The following is a 23,057-nucleotide window of genomic DNA, read 5'->3' as shown; positions in this document are numbered from 1 at the left end:
TTTACTATCCAAAAAGGGATCCATGAGTTGATTACAGTCACCACCCACAACCAAGTCCTCAGCCGGGTGATAGGAAAGAAGTGAGGAAAAATCATTCCAAAAAGTTAAATCATTACCATTAGGGCCATATACTGTACAGAGAGACAAATGTACATTGTTAACAGTACAATCTAGAAACCGCCATCTACCATTAAAATCATGAAATTAATTTTGAACCTGAACAGACAACGATTTATGAAATAAAATAACAACACCATTTTTGTTATTAACTGCAGAGGAGCAGAAGGCTTCTCCTACCCATTGTTTACGCAGTAAGAATATATCTTGCGAGGTGAGATGAGTTTCTTGCAAGAAAGCTACTTGACATTTCAAATGAGACAAATGAGACAAAACACGTTGTTTTTTAATAGGGTTTCGGAGACCCTTAACATACCATGAGATGATACGAAGACCACTCATAGTAGAAGGAGAAAAATGAATAGGAAAAAAGAGTATAAACCAGTTAAAAGAGAAAAAGAGAAGATAGAAAAAGAGTGATTAGGAGAAGAGGAACACATCAGATATCAAAAGGATAGGAAAAAGATATTAGTAACCACCTTGTTTGCATGAACTAGAACAAAGTAAGAATGTGGTGGAAGGTAAGGAAGCTCAATACAAGGAAAAGAGAAGAAAATGTCAAAATGTAGGTAAGAAAACTGTTGTCAAGGAAAAAGAAGCAAAAGAAGGAAGCAAAGTAACAACAAGGATATAATAAAATGAGTAAAGTAAAAGGAAGAAAAAAGTACTTACTAAAAAGGGAGGAAAAGAGGATATAAAAAAAGAAGGAGAAGGAAAAAAGTGAAGAAAAAAGAGAAAGAGCAGAAAAGATTAGAAGGGGGGCAAACTCCCCCCAGAGAAGACAGTAAAAGGGAGATGGCGAGGAGCCAAATGGCTTTAGCCATAAAGGGCAATTGAAGAAAAACCAGTAGTGTGGAAGGGGGGCGGTGAAGAACAAGTCAACCGTACGAGAAAGAGAATACATACAAGTCACCAAATAACATGAAAAGAAATAAAAAGGACCATAGGAAACAGGCGACCAAATGAATTAAGGGAAGAGAACTTACCAGAACATGAGGGAAAAATTCAGAAACAAGATGGACTGTACAGTACAGACATCAGGAGAAAACAGGAGGGGACCACCAATAACACAGCACACAAGGGAGACCTGTAAAACATAAAGAAGAATGAGCAATCATGGACAAAATGCCAACATACTACATATAAGAATCGCAATAAAATAGGACAGAACTAAAAGTCATTAACAAAATAATCAGAGTTTGCTCAGTTCCATAAGTTCTCCCTTCCGTAGGTCAGCAGGATCCTCAAAGCTGAAACGTCTGTCTTTATAAGTTACTTTGAAGAAGCAAGGATGGATTAAGCCGTAGCGTGCATTCATGGCTATCAACGCAGGTCTAAGGTCCAAAAATTCCTTTCGACCAGAAGCAGTAGGCTTGGAGACATCTTGAGTGAAAAAGACTTTATGTCCAGACCAAAGCATCTGCTTCTGCTGTTTAGCGGCATGAAGAATTGACATAAGGTCCGAGTATAAGAGGAAATAAACAATGATACCTCTAGGTTTAGATGTAGAAGATGTCGACTTTGGTCCTAAGCAATGAGCCCGTTTATTGACATCCGAAGATTCAGGAAGGTTCACAATTTGGCAAACTTGAGTTTTCAGAAAGGGGATCATGTCCGACCCCTCAGAACCTTCTGGAATATCATAAATACGGAGGTTGTTGGGTCTGTTGCGATTTTCCAAATCCTCCTTAACCTTTTTGAGGTGACTAACTTCTTTGGTAAGTGTATCAATTCGAGCAACAGAATCTTAAGCATCGCTAATTTTTTGTTCGACATCTGAGAGTCTGGTATCGAAGTTAGACCATTTATCATCCAACTTCTGAAGAGTAGTGGCGGTATCCGCCATAATGGGACGGATAAGATGTAATTCTTCCATTATGTCCTCCAGAGTGATGGGGAGAGGTGATTTGGACGGAGAAGGTGGGTCTTTTTTGAGACATTTGCCTGTAAAAGTAGCAGGATCTTTACGGCTACCAGCAGAATTTCTGTGAGATTTAGTAGAGTGTGAGGTCTCCATCTTGAAAACACCTGCCGAGAGAAATGGCGAAGAAAGCTCAGAAAAACTATAGCAAAATGTACTGTGGCAAAGATTAGGACGAGCCCACTATGAAGCCCAGCAGGTTAGATGCGTAGGAGTGAAGGCACGTGAAGCATGTAGCATAGAAACAAGTAAATGTCAAGGGTAATAATATTTTTCTTTTTTTTTAAAACACAGCAATATTGAGGTGGGCAGGCAGCGATAATAGTCACGCAGATGCTGTGCAACAGAGAGCGTTAGATATGGAATGCACACATAAATCTCCGCACCAGGATGCGATAAACCAATGACATTAGGGCTAGATAGGCATCGTGGACCCAAAAGACGAAGAAAAGTAAATAAGAGAAGCACCAGCTGAGCAGTCTGTGGGCAGTAAAGGAAAGCTTCATAAAAAAAAAGGTCAAAACCATCCAGAAGTAGTACGCAGCATCGTAGGAGGATGAGGAAAGGAGATACTGCGCAGAAGAAAAGACAAAATGGCAGAAGAAAAATCAGCACTTGCATAAGACCGAATTCCGGTCAGAGAACTTGCCGTTAAGTGCTCCAATGCTTCCAACGTGCAAAATTGCCCCTAAATCTGGAAGATGCTGCCGAAATCAAAGCCCTTCATTTTAAAGTCGCGTGCCTCTAAGCAATAGAGCTCTTAACAAACAGATGTAGGAGCATTTCACATTTTAAACAACCTAAACTAAATCTAAACTCTAAATAGCCTACAAAAGCTCGCTCTTGATGGATTGTTGTGGAAGTTATGTCACAATAGTGTATATACTAGCTTACAAACTTAGGGGCATATTATCAAGAATGGCGATAAAAGTTCTCGAAAGGTTCTGCCGCTAAAACGGCGATAATAGGCTTGATAATTCCAATAGAAGTCCATGTTCTGGTGTGAACATGGGTTTCTATTGGCATTCTCCAGGGCATATTATCAAGCCTATTATGGCCATTTTAGCAGCAGCTTTCTGCTGCTAAACTGGCGATAATTTGAACGCCATTCTTGATAATATGCCCCCAAGGCGGTGGTGGTATTCTTTCATAGTCTTAACACATTGCAGTGGCACATTCTCCTCCAGTGGAACAAAAGCAACTGGAACGCATACACAAATCAGGGTTGGAATGTTGTGCTAGTCAAGTGCAGACACGCACTTGCTGTACAAATATATGACCATGCAGTATTATCAATAGCAAAAACAGCAAGCAAAAACCGGACCCTCCTCTACAAATAAGGTGAATCCAGTATAGCACTTGGCACAAAAAAGCAAGAACAGGCACACTCTATACCCTTCAGAACATGCCCTCCTCTACAGAGTGTGAAAATCCCCCGATTGGTGGTGAAAGCCATATCTTGGCTGACAGATGCAGAAACTTGCAAAACTCCTCATTCTCCACTAAGTGTGAATAAATGCAGTTTAAATGTGTTTAAATGCAGTATGCATTACGTTACGCTAATAGATAGTGTCTGGTAGACAAATGCAAGACAAGATAATACTCGGTCTCAGTCTAAAAGACTTCTCAGACTCCACAAATTAAAAATACTCCAAAATTAGTGGTGTGATATGGTCAACATATGCGGGGCTAATTGTAGCACTTGGCACACAAATGCAGAATCAGGAGATCTAATATCACACTCTAAATATTCCCTAGAATTCCCCCTTTCTAAGCAAAGTTAAAAAATCCCCCAAAATATATGGTAACTTATTGTGCAATGCATGCTCAGTCAATTAAGCAGTTGGCACACACATTCAGGAGACATTTTCCCTGAACTTTTTATGCAACCTAAAAACTCATCTGCTCAAAAATACTGACGAGAATGAAAAGGGGGGGCCCTTGGCCCCCCCGCCCTCATAGCGGTGCGGCGATCTCCTCTCCCCATGCCTCCTGGTGGTGTGGGGGCGTGATCTCCCGGCGTCCAATGGTTACGCGGGAGGTGTGCGCCACACCACCGGTCGGCCGATGCCCATCCCTGATCCGGGAGGCGTGGTGTAGTCTTCCGGGTCAAAGGGGTGAGGGGAGGGGGCGGCCCGCCCTCTCCCCACGTCCCCGGGAATAAAGGAGGGGGGAGCGCTCAGTTGGCCCTTCTTGTAGCCTGACGCTCCCCCACACTGGTCGTGCCCCGCGCTCGGGGCCTCCTAATTTTCTGTTTTATCTTTCAGGTCAAGGATTGCTGCTAGGAGTGTGTGGTAGCGCAACAGTAGAAGCAGACAGACGAGCGTGGATCATACAGGCCGAAGCGTTCACGTGGAATACCGGTGTACAGTGGATCTGTAGCATACTGGACGTAGGACACGCAGGACATCGACAGTAAGAGGAGAGCGAGGGGTTTGCATTTCATTGCTTCGTGTGGCCGCCGGGTGGGTCTACGTTAGAGTTTGGCCACCCCTAACAATTGGAATAGCCGGTGTTGCAGTCGCAGTTGCGTGGTGCTCATAGCCCCTTGCGCATCCTCCGTCTCATGAAGGTACAGGGTGTACGGGTTGCGAATCCGAGCAACAAGCGTATCGATCAATAGACAAAATGCCGGGAGCCAAGGGTGCTAAGGGGACAAAAATGGAGTTGATGTTGCAGGCCATGACGCGTAAGATGAATGCCATGGATAAGAGATTGAATAAGGTTGACGGCCTAGAGGCTTGTATGATGGAAAGGATTGATGATATCGCAGGCCCACGCGGTAGACCCAAGCGGCAGATTGCTGCGCCTTTGCTGGAGGGGGATTCCGACTCCTCGCCTAAAAGAAGCAAATCCAAGAGATCGAGGCACAGTGCACCCGCTCATGCACCTGTGGCTGTGCCCAGTACCCCGGAGCCGCTAGTCCCGGCTCCCATGACACCGGCTCCTGCTTTGCCATCAGAGGCCCCTCCTGTCAGGCCGGCACCGCCGGCCCCAGTTTGCCCACTTCCGTTGCCTCCTGTGCCGGCACCCATGGGGCCCCCACCGCCGGTGGTGCCGGCAGCAGTACCGGAGTGCGAAGCTCCGATCCCACCCGAGCTAACTGCGCAGATAGCGGCTATACTTCCTTGGCTGCAGAAGGGGGTTATGATGCCCTCAACACTAGACCATGCTGCTGAGGCGGTCAAGATGGTGGAAAAAATTAGGGCGGGAACAGTTGCGGCTGAGGCTGCGGCCGCTGTTTCTCCTTCTTCTGCAGGTTTGGATGCCGCTCGACCGAACGGAAGCGACGCGGGACCGGCCCCGGTGTCCGGTAATGGTAAAGAGGTAGCCCTGCCTCTCTTATGGGACGGTACGATCCCGTCTAGGAGCGAAGATTTGGCGCAACATGTTTCTCGGGCGGTGAAAGAGATGATTTGGGCGGGAAAGTACATATATGTTTTCTCTTTGCTATTAGACAATAGGGAAATGGAAAATGCCAAAATGCTTAAAGAATGGATGCACCCTAGTGAATGGAGAGTACAGTGTGCGAAGTTTAGGGTGGAGGAAACTGTGCGCAATTGGATCAGGGCCTTCTCCATCATTACGGCTATCACTGTTGAACGCCCTCCAAACGTGCATGCGGCAATGGCTTGCTACCAGAGCAGGATTGTGGGGTGGAGCGAGCAGTATCCTGGGGATGCATGGAAGGAATATGATATTAATTTCAGGAAAGCGAAGGAATTTGACTTGTCATTATCATGGGACAAGGTTGACTCGCTGTCGTGGCATAAACAGTTCTCAGGGAGCACGGCCCCTGCCCAGCCCACTAGCGTAGCCAGTGTGTTCCCCACTAAAACCCAGCAGCCCTTTCGTGCAGCGCCGGGGAATTAGTTCCCGGGGAAGAATAGGGGAGGCGGCGGGGAAAGGAAAGGGATGTGTTGGGATTTTAATAAGCGCTCCTGTACAAGGGCAGCCGGCACATGTAGATTCAGACATGCATGCCCAATCTGTGGTCACACCTCCCATCCCGAGACAACATGCAGATCAAGAAATGGTAATCAGAGTCAGAGAGGGGGAAAGAAACCAGAATATCGTAGGATGCGTGGTTAGCCCCTCCCCCGTTAATGTCCTGGCAATGATCCCATGGTTGAATAGGTACCCAGACCACGCTGCAGCTGCGTTACTACAGGAAGGTTTCTCCTAAGGTTTCAGGATCCCGGCTGGGGGATACACAGGCAGTGCGCACTGTAAGAATCAGTTATCAGTACAACATAATCTGGCAGTAGTTATGGCTAAGATCCAAAAGGAACTGTCCTTGGGCAGGATAGCTGTGCCATTCCAGGAAGTCCCAGTGCCCAATTTTGTGTGTTCACCATTGGGTGTAGTCCCCAAGAAAGAGAAAGGCGAGTTTAGATTGATCCACAACTTATCGGCACCAAGAGGGGCATCCTTGAATGATGCGATAGAAGAAGGAATTTGTAGTGTGAAGTATGCTTCCTTTGACCAAGCAGTAGAGCTATTGTGGGGATTGGGGCGGGGCACTCTCATGGCCAAATAGGACATTGAATCCGCCTTTCGCCTGTTGCCGGTGCATCCTTTGGATCACCACTTACTTGGTTTCGCTTTTAATAGAAAATTTTACATGGACAAATGCATGCCTATGGGTTGTTCGATTTCTTGTGGATACTTTGAGACTTTTAGCTCTTTTTTACAGTGGGTCATGAGACAGTCCACGGGCCACAAACAGGTCATGCATTACTTGGACGACTTCCTTTTCCTGGGAGCGGCGGGGACTCGGGAGTGTGCCTGGGCATTGCAGGAATTTTGTGTGCTCATGCGGGCTTTCGGGGTTCCGCTAGCGCCTGGGAAGACGGTTGGTCCGTCCACCTGTTTGGAATTTTTGGGTATCGACATTGATTCATTGGAAGGGTGCTTCAGGTTACCCAAAGACAAAGTGTTTAAGTTCAGGGCGGCCTTGCGCCAGTGCCTACTCAAGGAAAAGGTTACCTTGCAGCAGCTACAGGAGACGGTGGGTCAATTGAACTTTGCATTGCGAGTCATCCCAATGGCACGCCCCTTCTCTCGGTCGATTGCCCAAGCTATGAAGGGTTTGAGAGAGAAACATCACTGCACTAGGTTGTCAGCGGAGGTTCGCCAGGATATGCGGATATGGACAGCATTCCTGGAGGATTTCAATGGCAGGATAGTGTGGCCGGGCCCCCCCACGAAATCAGCAGAGTTGGGTTTATGGACGGACGCTGCTGGTAGCGTGGGCTTTGGCGCCATCCTGGGGAGCAAGTGGGTCGCCCAGAAATGGCCTGAAGAATGGGGGTCGTGGGGATTGACCACCAACATCGGATTCCTGGAACTATTCCCGATATGGGTAGCACTGAGGGTCTGGCCGGAACACCTTAGCAATCAATCGGTGGTGTTCTGGTCGGATAACATGAGTGTGGTAGAATGCATTAACCAGCAAGCGGGACGCTGTCCATTCATACTGCGCTTGGTAAAGGAAATTGTGCTACAATGCTTGAAATGGAATGTGACTTTCAGGGACAAACATGTGCCAGGCGTTCTCAACAATGCAGCTGATGCCCTTTCTCGCTTTAAAATGCAGGTATTCAGGGAGAAGCTTCCGGCAGCAGACCCATCGCCAGCACCTTTTCCGGTTGCTCTCTGGCAGGTTGGTGCCCCAGACTACCGTACCTCGTGGCATCTAGCTTAGCCCCCAGGACCAAGACAGCATACAAAGGGGCATTCTTGTCTTACTGTACTTTCTTAGGGCGCAATTGGGAGGCTAGCTGGGCGCAGGAGGACAGTTTTGTTGCATACCTAGAGTTGATGCACAAGGGAGGGCGCTCCGTGGCCGCCGCAAACAGGCACAGAGCAGCAGTTTCCTTCTTCGCGCAAGCCAGGGGCGTAATGTACCCTACGAACACGTTTGTAGTGCGCAAGGCTTTAAGGGGCTGGCATCGAATACAGGGACACTCGACAGATTCGAGAAAGCCGATTGGGCTGGTAAGGCTCACCGGCCTGTTGTTAGCACTCCAGGGCGTCTGTAGCTCAACATGGGAGGTGCTGCTTTTCAAAGCAGCGTTCACACTGGCGTTCTATGGGGCTCTACGAATAGGCGAGCTGGTAGCTGCGTCAAAGGGTGACAAATTAGGCGGCCTTCAAGTGGGCTGTGTAGTGATCCAGGATGATACAATGTGGGTAACAATTCAAAGATTGAAAACCGACCAGGAAGGAAAGGGAGATACCATAGTGCTTCACCGAGCTCGGACCAACCCTTGTTGCCCAGTCTTGCATGTAGAGGCTTTTAGAAGGCAGCAGGAGGGTACACTGGTAGGGGCACTATTGTGTCACGCGGATGGTACACCTTTAACCAGGTATCAGTTTAGGAGAGTCCTGGATCTGGCGGTCGCAAAAGCAGGTCTGGATCCCACAGAATTTGGCTCCCATTCTTTCAGAATCGGGGCAGCAACTGAGGCAGCTGGAAGGGGACTCCCAGTCGAAAAGGTTAAAAGGATTGGGAGGTGGTCTTCTGAGTGTTACAAATGTTATGTATGTATTGACATGTTGTGACATAGCCAGATGACTCTTGGTATCTCTTGGTTTTGCAGTTTCTCGAACCGGTCACGCGGGCGAGGAACTCGCCGAATGTCGGCAGGAAACATCAGCTTCGCAACACAAGCAACAAGAAGATCGACGGACAGTGGTGACTTGGATCGTGGGCCACTCTTATGTTCGGCGCGAAAAAACTGTATTTCTTTCAGGTGAAAGGATGAGAAGGGCTGAGGAAAAGGGGTTCTCCGTTTCCTTCTTCGGGAGGGGAGGCTTGGGCATTAGGCAGTTCAAGGACTACTTTGTGGAAATATTATCTCAGCAACCCGCTCCCCCGTCAGTGGTGATACTTCACCTAGGGGAGAACGATTTGAATCACTCGGTAAAGAGGATCAACACACAGCTGGTCAAGGCGTTGAATCACTCGGTAAAGAGGATCAACACACAGCTGGACAAATTGTTTCGAGCCCCCCGGTTGCAGACGATTCCTCACAGGTGTATTTGGGGGGAGCATTTCTACGTGCGGGACGGGGTGCACTTGACTGAGGCTGGGAATGTTCTGTGGGCAAACAACATATTAGCATAGCTAGAGGGATTTGTGAGGTGAACATGACCTTTCTGAGGAGTAGGAAGGGGGGAGGCCAGATCATCGGGTAACAATGCTGGCCTGTGGCGGTAAGGTCATGACCGGTGAGCAGCTATTTTAAGGTCTGAGGGGTCGGCATCATCCTTTGGAGGTGTCCGCCCAGGGGGGAGGAGGGGTCACTGTCCCATCCTAGAACTTCAGGGGCAGCTGGTAACGCACTGGTTAAATGGAGTTCATGGGGTGTACCGAGTAATTAACGGGCTCGGCTGCATGGCTGGACCGAGTTAACGGGCTCGGCTGCATGGGTGGACCAAGTAATTATGGGCTCGGCTGCATGGGTGGACTGAGTAATTAACGGGCTCGGCTGCAGGGGTGGACAGGGTAATTAACGGGCCCGGCTGCACATGCGCACCTGCGTAAGGGCGCAGCTTGTAAGACCTGACACCGGTTAGCGACCTTGCCATATGGCCATTAATGTTAGTATGCAAACATTTTCAGATGAGGATGTTAGATTCGGTTAGGAAACAAGCTGTATAAGAATCTTGTTAAGGCTAGCCGATCACAATTGTCGATATGAATGTATCTAAACGTTTCTGAATATTTTTGCATAAAAATTTTATCTTTTCTTTAACAATTATATTTTTTTGTATCTTAATAAATATGGCCGGGGGGTCTTGCGACCCCCCGCCTTCCAAAGACAAATCCGGTTCCGTTTCATTGTGTTCTGGGTTGATTTGGGTATACAGGGAGAGGGGCGGTAGCCGTCACTGACCATGTGTGTTCAAAGTTTGGTGCGCCCGGTATATGTTATTGACCCAATATTGCAGGAGAAGGAAGTGTTTTGTCACAATATAATCAAAATTCAAAACCCCATTTTTGCCACACAGAGTGAAATAGACAAGATGTATTCGATATTTTACACCTCACTTTCAAGAAAAGGCTCGATTGGAAATCCACTCTTCGCATAATGTAAATATATGTCTGACCCAGACGAAGCATAGTTTCAGATGTTTTCAAATGAAAATTAAAATTGAAACACTAAAGAACCAGGGGCCAGATGATGACCCTTACATTTTGCGACTCACAAATTGAGTAACTTTGCAATTAGCAATTTGTGACTCGCAAAATGCAATTTACAACGGTGTCTCAAACACTGTTAGCAATTCCTAATGGGGTCGCAAATTGCCTGCCTCATTAATATTCATGAAGTAGATGCTAATATTTGCGACCCCATTAGGAATGGCCAGCACTCACAGGAATGCTGGCCTGCTGGGGTCAGGAAACATCCTTTACATCGCAGTGATTACACCACGATGCATTTAGAATGCAGCCGTTACAACGCAAGTCCTTGCATCAACTTGCGCTGGATGGAGTTATAACCTAAGGAATAGTAAGATTTACTAATCTAACACCTTCCCTACTGTACGTACACTGGTGTTTGAATAGTAAATCTCACTACTACTAAGTCCAGCGCCCTCCAGCGCAAGTCATTGTAATGACTTGCGTTATAAAAACTGCAATGATACATATCGCGATAATTTTGATCGCGTTGTAACATCACATATTCCTGGGGTCAACAGACCACCGTGTCTGTGACTGCTTTTATAAGTAAGCAGTTGTTTTTTAAAAATGCAGCACGGTATGCATTTGAAACTTTTTTAAGTGCTCTTAAAAGATATTTTCGAACACTCACAAAGGGGAAGGGGTCCCTTGGGAACCTGTAGCGACAGGATAATTTGCCCTATTTGGATTGGTGATGACTATGGTCCACTGCCATCTCAGTATATGGTTATGAATCCTTTATTTTAGCCTTATTTGTGCCTATTTGTAGGGCTTGCCTATTTGCTTTGGCATGATTCTATGTCTATTTTGCATCTTTTCGGGCCTAGAGGCCTAAACTAGAGAGCAGCCATCTTGTCTTCCTGCCTCAGTTGTCTGAGGCGCTTGTAGGTCAGAAGTGATGTTTAGAGTTGATCCTGTTATTCACTAGTTAGAAACCGGTGAGGACCGGCCCTTATCGAAGGAATGTGCTTACTTCCCCGGGCTATAGACGCAACTACAGCTGGCCACTGTGGGAGCGCAGGGAGCTCGGGGCTTGGTACAGGAATTCGGTAGGAGGCAGGGTGCTTGCTGGAAATTTCCATGAGCAGAGAGCCTCCCATATTATCAGAGAACAGAAGAGCAGAGAGATCAGATGATTTTTGGAATTGAAGAAGTCGGTTGGATCAGTTTGGTCAGATGGAGTCAGCTGGTTTGCAGAGCTGGAGCTGAGAGCTGGAGCTGTGAGTTGGACAGCTGATCTGTGGAGCAGTTACCAGGCAGATGGAAAAGTTGGAATTGTGAGCAGACGATGAAGTTACATTTGGAGTGCAGTTGGAGTAAGTGAAATACAGACGCCAGGAGAAACGCCAGAAGTTGAACCAGTGGAGTGAAGCTAGTACGTTGGTGATAGTGAAGGAGAGAGAGTCCTGATTCCACCGGAGAGAGGAACAGACAGTTGGACCCATTCTTAACAGGGTGAGGTATTCTTAGCTAGTTTGCACTATATATAATCATTCATCCCCTTTTGTTTTCTAGGTTATATTTAGGTTCCTGTTTGAATCAATAATTCCCTACTGTATTATTGCAATGTTTTCTTTGTCTTGTTCTCTTTCTAATAAAGACCCCAATGTGCATTAGTATCATTTGTATGTTTTCCTTTGGGAGGGAGTAAGTGGGCTTTACATAGCCAGGTGCTGACGTACAGAAGGCTGGGGATCCCCTTCTTACAGGTAACTGAAGACAGTGAAGTGTACTGCTTCTGATCAGAGAATAACTTCAAATACATTAGTGAGATATGTGTATCTTTTAGGTGTGTATGTGTGCATTCTCATGATTAATTATTTTCCCTTTCATCTATATTGCTATTCCTCCTTGTCATCCTATTAGTTTGTAAAGAGGCCCCAATACATAGTAATTGCACTTGAGAGTTGTTTACTAAGACAGAATTAACCTTTCTTTTTAGCCAGGTGCTGTGGTATAGAAGGATGGGCAATTCCCTTCTTACAGGTAACTGAGAAATGGAAGACAGGGTAGTTTTGATAGGAAATAACTTTCAGTGAATATTAGGTACTTAGGAACTTCCCAATAGAGAGAGAGAAAGAGAGCAGAAGGTATTAATAGGACAGTGAGATCGCTCAGGATTTGGCATTAATGAGAACACCAATTGCGATTGGTGTGTAATGAGATTGCTCAAGATAGGGCATTAGTGAGAACACCAATTGTGGATGGTGTGTAGTGAGATCGCTCAAGATAGGGCTTTAATGAGAACACCAATTGTGGTTGGTGTGGTAGAGTGAGCTGCTCTCCAATATGAGAAGGAGGGTAGAATAGCCCGGGCCAGATTGTCGCGGGGCTGTAAGGTGAGATCATAGGATAAGACATGGAATTCCGTAGTTATTAGTGACTATTCTTAGTAATCCCCTAGATCTAGCAGTGTTTTTGATGGTATAAGCTTGTATATTGCGAATTCCCCATTCCCGGGTAAGTACTCAGGTACTGTTGTAAATAGGATCCGGGAAGGGATGGTGTTACGTTTTGGCCGGGTTGGTTGCATCTAGGTGAGTGGATAGTTTTTGGTCCGAGAATCCGGTCATAACAGAACCCTTTCCTGTTTGTTAGTGGCTTACCACCTCCTTGAAGTAGGTGGTGAACTGCAAGTGATTTACGACCACAAATGTGGTCACAAACCAATGCTACATTCCATTGTGACTGGCTATTAGGAAGGCATGCCCCGTCCTAAGAGCGAGTGTTGCAAATAGTGTTTGTACATGCCAGGACCATATTTTGGGGTCACAAACAGGCCAATTTCCCATGTGCGACTGCAAAAACTGTCATACATCTTGCCCCAAGTGACATATAAGAATGATTTATCCATGCGTTCATTTATTGTAAGATTTGTATACAATTACCTTACCTTTCGGTGGTTACGTTAGAGCCATGGGAAACATGACTGTTCAAATATGCAACAAGAAGATGGAGATTAGAATTCCCTTGAAAGGGCTAAGCCATGATCTGATATTCTTTGGTCACTTTGCCCCTGTTCAGTTAGAGGTCAAGTCTAAATAATTTAGGGCCTCACATATGTATGACAGAAGTTGATAGTTCCTGATTGTGATTCCATGCGAATCACAATTAGGAAATCTCAATTTCACATGTTTGAAACTCTATTGAGTTTCATTTGTGATTCCAAGTGGATCGCAAATAGACCTACCTCATTAAGGGCCAGATGTACAACTGTTTTTAGTGGTTGCAAACGCAGAATTGAGCAGTTGGTGACTGCTAAAGCAGTTTCTGTCATGTACAAACCCTATTTTGCGAGTCAGTAACCTATTGCCGAATCGCAAAATAGGGGTTGTGAGTCGCTATTGTGAAGGGGCGTGCCAAGGGCGTCCCTCCCTAATATGGAGTTGCAAGGGCATGTACAGTTGTTTTGGGGCCGGAATGTGGAAGCAAAACAATCGCAGTTTACCGCCTTCTTTAAGTAGGCGGTAAGCCATTTGCAAACAGGAAGGGCTCCCCAGTGGACCCCTTCCCCTTTTTGACTGGCAGCAAAACATTTTTTAAAGAGCAGGCAGTGGTCCCACAGACTAGTGCCTACTCTTAAAAAATTAAACAGAAAAGTTTCATTTTTCTTTTTTAAATGGGCTGCATTAAAAGCAAACACAGACACTGTCCCCAGTTGGCCAACATCCCTCTGTTACTGCCTATTCCCCATGGGTCGCAAATTGTAACCTGCCTTATGTATATTGATGAGGTAGTTAATTTGCGATACTATCAGGAATAGCTGATGTGTTTAAGTCATATTAGTACATTTCATTTTGTGACTCAAAAATTGCAAGTCTGTATAAATAACAATTTGCAAATAGCAAAATCTAATGGTCGTACATCTGGCCCCATTATTCATATTGTAGGTCACAATTTGCAGGCCACTGTGAATCTCTAAAACACAGGAATGGTGGCCTGCTGGAGACAGCAACAGTGCTTGGTTTTAAATAAACGTTTAGAAAAAAATACAGCCCACTTTTCTTAAAGGAAAACAGGATGTGTTTCACAATAAAAATAAAATGTTTCCATTTACTTTTTAAGTGTAGGCAGGGGTCTGTGGGACGTGTTTGCATGGATTCACAATTTATGAATGGGTTACCACCAAATTTAATTTAATTTAGTGGTACAAAGTAAATATTTATTTTACGACTTCATTTAGGTTACAAAACATGCATACATGGCAAAGCTACTATCCATTAGGAAAGCTTGCCCTTAACGTGACCCTTTCTAATACAGAATATCAAAACCCAAATTGCAATTTGGTAACCAGTTACCGAATCACTTTTTGGGATTTGTCCATGCCAAAAGTCTTTTGCATTCACAAATGGGCCGTTTCTGCAAATCAGACCATTTGAGACTGGCAGAAAGGTTTCTACATGTGGTCCCAAGTCACTAGGAATCATTTTCATGAGGATGCTAGTGTAGATGAAGTAGTATAAGAGCGCCGACCAGCCCTATTGGTAGTTCGATCTGATGATTAGTTTGCAGAGGTAGAAGGATTTTGTGAAGTACAAAGAGCTGCAAATTGATACCTTTTATGATTGTGTTAATTTGGATGGATGTAAAAGGTTCTCCTGACCTTGAGGCCCGTCAAAAGACGGAGAGGGGAGTGCTCAGTTTCTCAGTTTCGACGTGACTCCACTTGAGAATATTAATGTTCATTTAAATGAAAACTAAAGAGTTTCTCATCATGACCATTCAGCGAAATACTATCAGCCAATAATGTATGCTTAATTCTATTTTTTTCAATTGATACGACTCTCTGTGAGTTGGTGTCAGTGCTTTAGATCGCTAATTTACCACAATATCTTTTTTCGACTGTCAGCCAGATTTCAAACCACTGCTGTTTGGAAAAAAGCTGACACATATTAGACTGTTTATGGATGTGTCTTTTTGGCATGGTTAGTTTACCATAATCATTTTGGTTTATTTTTGCGATAATGGTTTTTGTATTCATTTAATTGTTTTTAAAGCACCGGCTTGTGGCAGAAAGACACTTTGCTTTGCTCTGGTGATGAATGTGAGAAGAGGTATTCTTGACAAGGCCAGCTCCTTTCTGGGTAGCTAAAGATCCACCATTTGAGGTTCATTTGATACAAGGTCAGATTTTTATCTAGGGAGATGGTTAAGCTGTACCCAGAGGGTGCTGTTCCTTTCAGAGGTAACTGAATTATCTTAATGGTTTTATCAATTAGATGTAAAACAAAACTCATTGAAACTGGTCTTAGGCAAGTCATACTGAAAACTCCTAGTAGACCTGTCAGCCGTAGAAGGTGATCTGCATCCAAATGTTTTGCCTTCTCCCTTCCTGATTTGCTGATTTTGTTTTTGTTAGCCTTAGGTCTATGAGCACTTTACCACTGCTAACTAGTTCTTGTGCTCACCCCCCAAATCATGGTAAAAGTGGCCAACATCTGATTGGCATATCTATTTAACTTACAAGTCCTAAGTAAAGTGGTATACCATAAACCTAGGGCTTGTGCATTGAATGCTACTAGTGGTCCTGCAGCATTTGTTGTGCCACCCACTTAAATAGACCCTTAATACACGTTGTCAGACCTGCCATTGCAGCCTTTGTGCAATTTTCAACTGTCAATTCGACTTGTCAAAATAAACCTTTTATCAAGCCTAAAACCCCCTTTTATGCAGCTAAGTCAACCCTAGAGTAGGCTATAAACACCTCACAGGACAGGGTGCATTGTATTTATAAAGTTGCAGATGTATGCATACGTTTTACATGTCGTGGTATTTAAAAATTCACAAACTGATTTTCACTACTTTCAGATCTAAATCTCCTTAGGAAAGCATTGGGTTACCTTATTACATTGAATACATTATAACTCTTTTTGGGAGCAGGTAAAAATATCATGTTTAATGTCTAAGGAATTGCAATTTAAAATCCTATTTAACAGTAAAGTTGGATTTTGTACCAACCCATTTGGTGGCTTCAGCCTGTTTCCTGGGTCTCGTGAGTAGGTGTTTTTGGAAGTTGACCTCTGTGTATTCCTCCCAGACAGCCACAAATTAGGGATAATGGCTCTTGATATGATTGGACATCCTGGCAGGATGGGGATTGGAGCTATATAAAGCCACACTTACACTTCAAAGCAGCTACCTCAGTACACATGCAAAAAACTGCACGCTAGCCCTTTGTGACCCTAGACCCAGTGGAGCCTGGGCAGGGAGGCAGGACATTCCAACACCATCTGTGTGGGGAAAAGTCTAGACATTTCTTCTACTTTAAAGCTGGCACCAGGTATAAAGAGTACTGCCCTGCTCCCTGAAGCCTGCCCTGTGCCCTCAGAGGACTGCCCTACTGCTTGAGACCTGCTTTCAGCTTGACCCCAGGGGTACCAGGGTGACTCCAAGGGCTAGTTGGCTGGCCTCCTATTCAGAGCCTCAGGGACATAAAAGGCTGCAGCCATCTTAAACCCACACCTAGACCCAGCCTGAGTGAGTCCTGACCTTAACGTGGTGCCCTTGAAAGTGGTGCTGAAGGTGCACATATAGCCCAACTCCAAAACTTGGCACTTAGAAAATATTCATTCTAAAATTGCCCTGGAACCAATAGGAGACCAGGACCTACCTACTCGCCGATCCCCCAAGGCTCACTCATTTTTTGCATAGATGTATTACCCTCTAGTGGTTTTACAGGTGAGTAAGTTCACCAAGGATTCTGGTATCCATAGTGAGCCTTGGGTTTTCGGTTGTGGAAGCTGCTGTTTGCCTTTGACAAAGGAGCTGGGGGCTCTGAAACGTTTTAGTCAATAAATTATTTCAGAGATTAACTTGCTAGTTCCCACGTGTGAAAGGTTTAGATGAATCAGCCTGCGGCAGAGTGCTCCCCCAAGCACAGGACAACTCTAGATTTCAAATTCAACACGGCAGTCCAGCCGTGGGGGGCAGCACCACCCAATGAGGACATGGGGGGCAAGGTAAAGAACCTTTCTTTACCTTCATGCGGCACCGCAGTGCTTTAAATTTGGACTGTGCAAGTTACATCCTGAGGCCCACCAGAGGGCTTAAATTAACAAATGAAAGTTAGCAGCTACACAAACATCCACTGGAGGATTGTATTTCACCCAAGGTTCACTACGGATACCAGAATCCTTAGCGCACTTACTCACCTGCAACCCACTAGAGGATAATAAATGTATGCAAAAAAAATGAGTGAGCCTTTGGTTTTCGTTTGTGGAAGCTGCTCTTTGCCTTTGACAAAGGAGGTGGGGGCTCTGAAAAGCGTTAGGCGATAAATTATTTCAGAAATGAACTTGCTGGTTCCCCCGTGTGAAAGGTTCGGATGAATCAGCCTGCTGCGGGGTTCTCCCCCAAGCACAGGACATCTCTGGATTTCATATATATATATATATATATATAGGTCCAGGAGCATTTGGATGTCAGTGAAATGTAGGGCGGGATGTATTCTACACTCCTGCTTCTGCCGGCATGGTGACCTGGAGCGTGGGGCTGCAGCGGTATGCGGGGGATGCAAAGAGACACTGTGGGATTATTGCAGACAGGAAAATTGGCATTTTGTTTCACCAGTTGTTGTCCTGCAATACCGCCATTCCACTTTGGATAGTATATCCCCCCTGCAGCACCTACCTGGATCAGAGGTGCATCCTGGGACCTGCAGTTTTCACAAAATTGCAGCGTTAGTGAGCAAGCACAAGGGTAAGGGGGCGGAGAGGATCCCCACCAATGGGGGAGTAGCTGGACACATATATTGGTTGTTTCAAAAGCCGCCTGGACATACAATGGCATGTCCAGGCCAGTGGTGGCCAAAATGCATTATGCCAAATTTGCCCTAATAAAGTGTTTCCTGATGGTCCCCCTTGAGGCTTCCGCTCTTTCCAAGGGAGGAGGTGTTTTGGGATATATATATATATATATATATCAGTGAGCAGGGGCACAGTCAGTGCCCGAAACGCGTCTAATGAGGCTTGCACCCTTTGCACGAATATGAAATAAATCACCATCTGAAATTCAAGTCTGTCTCCGGCGTCTACATCTGGTGTCTGCGTATTTGTATGCGCTGTAGCGCATGGGAGGCAAGTTGGATCTAATATATATATATATATATATAGATATATATATATATATATATATATATATATATATATATATATCTACTTGAACAGTCAGTCCTGAACTTCCAGATGACTGGCGACCAGAGACTAAAGACCAGACGAATCCCAAAGTTGAGGCAAAAAAAGATTTATTCAAACAAATTCAGCATCGCAGCGGACTGACGCGTTTCTGGCAGATGCCCTTGATCACGATATATATATATAGGTGACCTCAGGATTGAAGAGGAATATATTCCCCAACCTAAAGCACACCACAGAGCGTGTTTGCACACATGTCTCCTCAAGCCCTGCCCCTTTCCTTCACTATTGAGCGAAATATTCCTCTAAAATCAGCCGAAGTACGAATTCCAATTTACTCACCTGTTATCAGGAGAGACGTCAGTGCTGCATCTTTGAGCCCAGGACCGAACCTGAAAAGTAATTGTAACCATACTTATAGTAGCTTGTATTTCGTCCTAGGCAAACATTGACCTGTTTCACATGGAAATTTTTCTGTGTGTGGAGTTTTGGAAGTTTAAACAATTCCTGTAAAATCATCCGAACTACGAATTGCGAATTACTCACCTGTTATCAAGAGAGACCTCAGTGCTGTATCTTTCAGCCCACTACTGATCCTGAAAAGTAATTCTAATCATAGTTACAGTAACCTGAATTTCCTTCCATAGGCTAACATTGACATGTTTTACTTGGAAATTCTTCTAAGTGTGGATTTTTGGAGCTTTAAAAAATTCCTCTAAAATCCGCCGAACTACGAATTCCGGATTTACTCACCTGTTATCAAGAGAGACCTCAGTGCTGCATCTTTCAGCCCACTACTGATCCTGAAAAAAGATTCTAATCGTATTTATAGTAACTTGAATTTCCTTCGATAGGCTAACATTGACTGGTTTCACTTGGAAATGTTTCTAAGTGTGGAGTTTTGGAACTTTAAAAAATTCCTCAAAAATCAGCCGAACTACGAATTCCGATTTACTCACCTGTTTTCAGGAGAGACCTCAGTGCTGCATCTTTCAGCTCACTCCTGTTCCTGTATAGTAAATGTAACTGTACTTACCAGTAACTTGAATTTTCTTCCATAGGATATCATTGCCTGCTATATAAAATATATATAAATTTAAAAAATATTAAAAAAATAAAAATATTACAATTTCAATAATTTTAAAAACATTTTTTCCAATTTATATGAAAAATATGTAATGTAATTTAAAAAATAAAATATCTAAAAATAAATTATTTAAAATAATGTAGTAAATCAGTATAAAAAAAATATAACAATGAATATATTTAAAAATTATCATTTACAAAACCTTTGAAATTCACTGTAAAAACCATAGGTTTCAGCCATGTTATAGTTAAAAATTAGCATTTAAAAATCCTTAGAAATTCACTGAAAAACCATAGGTTTCACACATGTTATAGTTAGCTGGACATTTCACTCATAAAAAACCATTGAAATTTCCCCGTTATAGTTAACTATAACTCGAGGGCACGCAATGCACTGCTGATGATGTCACATATTACATCCCTCATGACATGGTCTGTGACATCACTCATGACATCACTGATGAAACCTATGTTTTTTTCAGTGACTATATATATATATATATATATATATATATATATATATATATATATATATATATATATAAATTGATATATATGACATCTCAAATGACCTCATTAATGACATTACTCATAACATAACATCGTCTAAGCATCATTTGAACACATTACTTTATAAACTGGTATGGCATCAGAGGTCTATACATAAATATAAAATAGCTCAGAATATTATGAAGCATCATTAATGCCATCACAGATACAACTCCTTTAGGTGTGGCCTACTTCACATTAACATAAATCCTTAGATATATGCAAAACCCTCACTACACATTGTGTTCGATATGTATACAACTATTCAGAGAAAGCCATGTTTGTCAAAATACTTGTTTATTCCAAAATTAATGCCGTACTACTAGGATCTTTACACTGTATCAAACCCCTCAGAGTCACAGAAACTACATCGAGGAATGAAGTTGATATGAGTGGAAATGCAGATACTGTAAACAGTGTTCACTCTATGGAGAGAGTTTACTCTGTACTACACTGTCTGCAGACAGTGTTTCATGAGAAATACACCAGAGTATTCAAAATAGGAATCTATTTAAAACAGTGCACACTCGATGGAACACCAGTAAAAAAAAAGACACTAATCGTTTAAAATAACCAAGATCTGAAGGTGATGAAGATAATACCACCTGCAGAACACAGTCTTCTGTAATATGTATGTAGAAATTGTCATGCAACTATGATTCTATTTACGCTGCCAGTTCGCTACTTTTTATGATGCACTGGCAGCACATTTCCCTGCCCCATATTTACAAGGACAGGAAAAGCTGCCCTGTGTGACTTTTCCTGTCCTTGTAAACACAACCCCTTTACACGCAGCTCTTTGCGTGTAAGGGGTGTTCCATGGGTGTTGCTGTGGGTGTTCACACACAACACCCATGGAACCTGACACATTTCCAGATTTACAAGAAATCGTAAATCTGAAAATGCGTCAGTATGCTACACCTCCCCAGGGGTGGCATAGGGAGGCGCAACGAGGAGAAATGTTTTCATTTCTACTTGTTTTTTCTGCTCTCGATGCGTGCTGGACTGTTTATTTAAGAAAACAGGCAGCCAGGAAATTCCAATTGAGTCTAAATATGGTACCCACAATTGTCTAAGAATCGAGATCAGCTAGACACGCCGTCCTCTTCATCATTAGGTTAGTCGTTGTTCATTCAGTGCTTGCTCCCAAACCAGAATTCCGAGGTTTGTGGTCATTTCTCCCGAAGACATTTCAACCAGAAAATCTCGGGAAACCTTCCCAAGACCAAATGAATGGCCAGAAGTTAAACTTGCAGGGGCAAATTTACGTTAACTGGCGCATCCCCAGGGATGCACCAGTTATTGTGCGCCAGCCATGGTGCACCGCATTTACAATACGGCGCACCATGGTGCAAGGCAGGGAAGATGCGTGACGCATCTTTCGGCGTACGGGCGGCGCATTGCTGGAGTCAGGTCGCAGGTGCGACATGACTCCTGCAATGCACAGGGGCCACCCCTACATTGCATGGTGCATCACCCTTACGCCTGCTTCAAGCAGGCGTAAGGAATTGACGTAGAAAGTGACTCAGTGAAATCTTGTAGATTTCACTGAGTCACTTTCCAGGGGCGTTCCTGCGACGGAATGCCCACCCCTGCACCGGAACGCCTACATGAAACCTGACGCAGGTTTCATGTGGCGCAGGGCCTTACACCGTGATGCATCTCCATAGATGCGTCACGTTGTAAATGCCTCGTAGGGATGCGCCACGTTTACGTCGCCTTGCGTGACGCAACAGCGGCGCAAACGTGGCTCAAGGGCCTCATAAATCTGCCCCGCAGTAATTAGTTACTGTAACTCCGATATCCTATGTTATTTATTACTGCAGCCTGCACCACTTGGAAAGTTGGGAATTAACAGTGCTTAATTTGTAAAAGAATGAGCGCCGGTTTCTAAAGCTCTGATCAGAAGTCCCCGGTTGGAATTCTGTGTGGCAAATGCATGGTCTTAAATGCTCCTTATGCCCCTTTGATCCACTACCAGACACACCCTGCCACTTTCTCTCTTACAGGTTCCTGCTTTCTCCCTTTTTAACGTTTTTTCCGTCATTTTCTTCCTCCTTCTTTTCCCTCTTCTTCTTTCGGTCAGGGGCCTCAACAATTAGTGCTCGTGGGACCTACCGGCTCAAATAAAGCACTAGGTTGCATAATACAACTGAGTTTGCTGTACCTCAATATATGCACGGGTTTGGTATAGCCACACTGAAAAGTATCCATTCAATATACGACCTTCAGTCTAACTCAGGACCTTTGAGGATTATTATAAAGGGGGCCCAGGTACAATGTATGTTGTCCTATCAAGTGTGTGAGTCTGAAATGCTATTGTTTATGTTTCTATATTCAACTTAAAAATGCTGACAAGGTGCATTACTGCTTTCCTGTAACTTACGAGTGAGCTGTAGCACAAATGAACATAAATTGGAGCCCGCTCGGTTTGCACTCAGTCATTTCCTTCACAAACTGCATCAATTTTCAATTCATTACATTATGAACGCAAATTACTTTTCATACTATTTACATTTACATTGGCTTAAGTAGATCGCATTTCACCACTGGGGGATGCACGCTCATTGGGCGTGTGAAGAATTTAGTTTATGCATGCATTACTTTCACAAACCTGTAATGGAAAATGTATAGCAGGAGATGAGAATAGCAATCACTGTGACAAGTTTCTGCCACTAAAACTCTCTCAAGGGAAACAACAGACGCAACAATGGTCAGAAAACAAAATAAAAAACAAAGTACAGAATGAAAGTGGATTCTGATTTTAACCACACATTCATTTACAATAGAACATATTCATGTACTCTGCTGCCTTGTTTCAAATAGTGTTATCACTATGAGAAGAAACCGATACTACGAATATGCTATTTAATTGCATATAAAAGTACAGGGAAACGTTCAGGAAACCTTGAATCATTGACAATGTCTGATAATGATAGAGACTCGATGATTCTCAAATAATAAAAAATAAACAATAAATGCACAAGTCAACGCTGTCACTGCACCCTGCTTCAACACCCTGAAGATGCTGAGGAAGATCTTTAGACAGCTCCCAATC

Source organism: Lissotriton vulgaris, chromosome 4_1 (assembly GCF_964263255.1).
Source record: "Lissotriton vulgaris chromosome 4_1, aLisVul1.2, whole genome shotgun sequence".
NCBI classification, from domain to species: Eukaryota; Metazoa; Chordata; class Amphibia; order Caudata; family Salamandridae; genus Lissotriton; species Lissotriton vulgaris.
The sequence above is the reverse complement of the archived record's forward strand: the minus strand, read 5'-3'. Positions refer to the sequence as shown.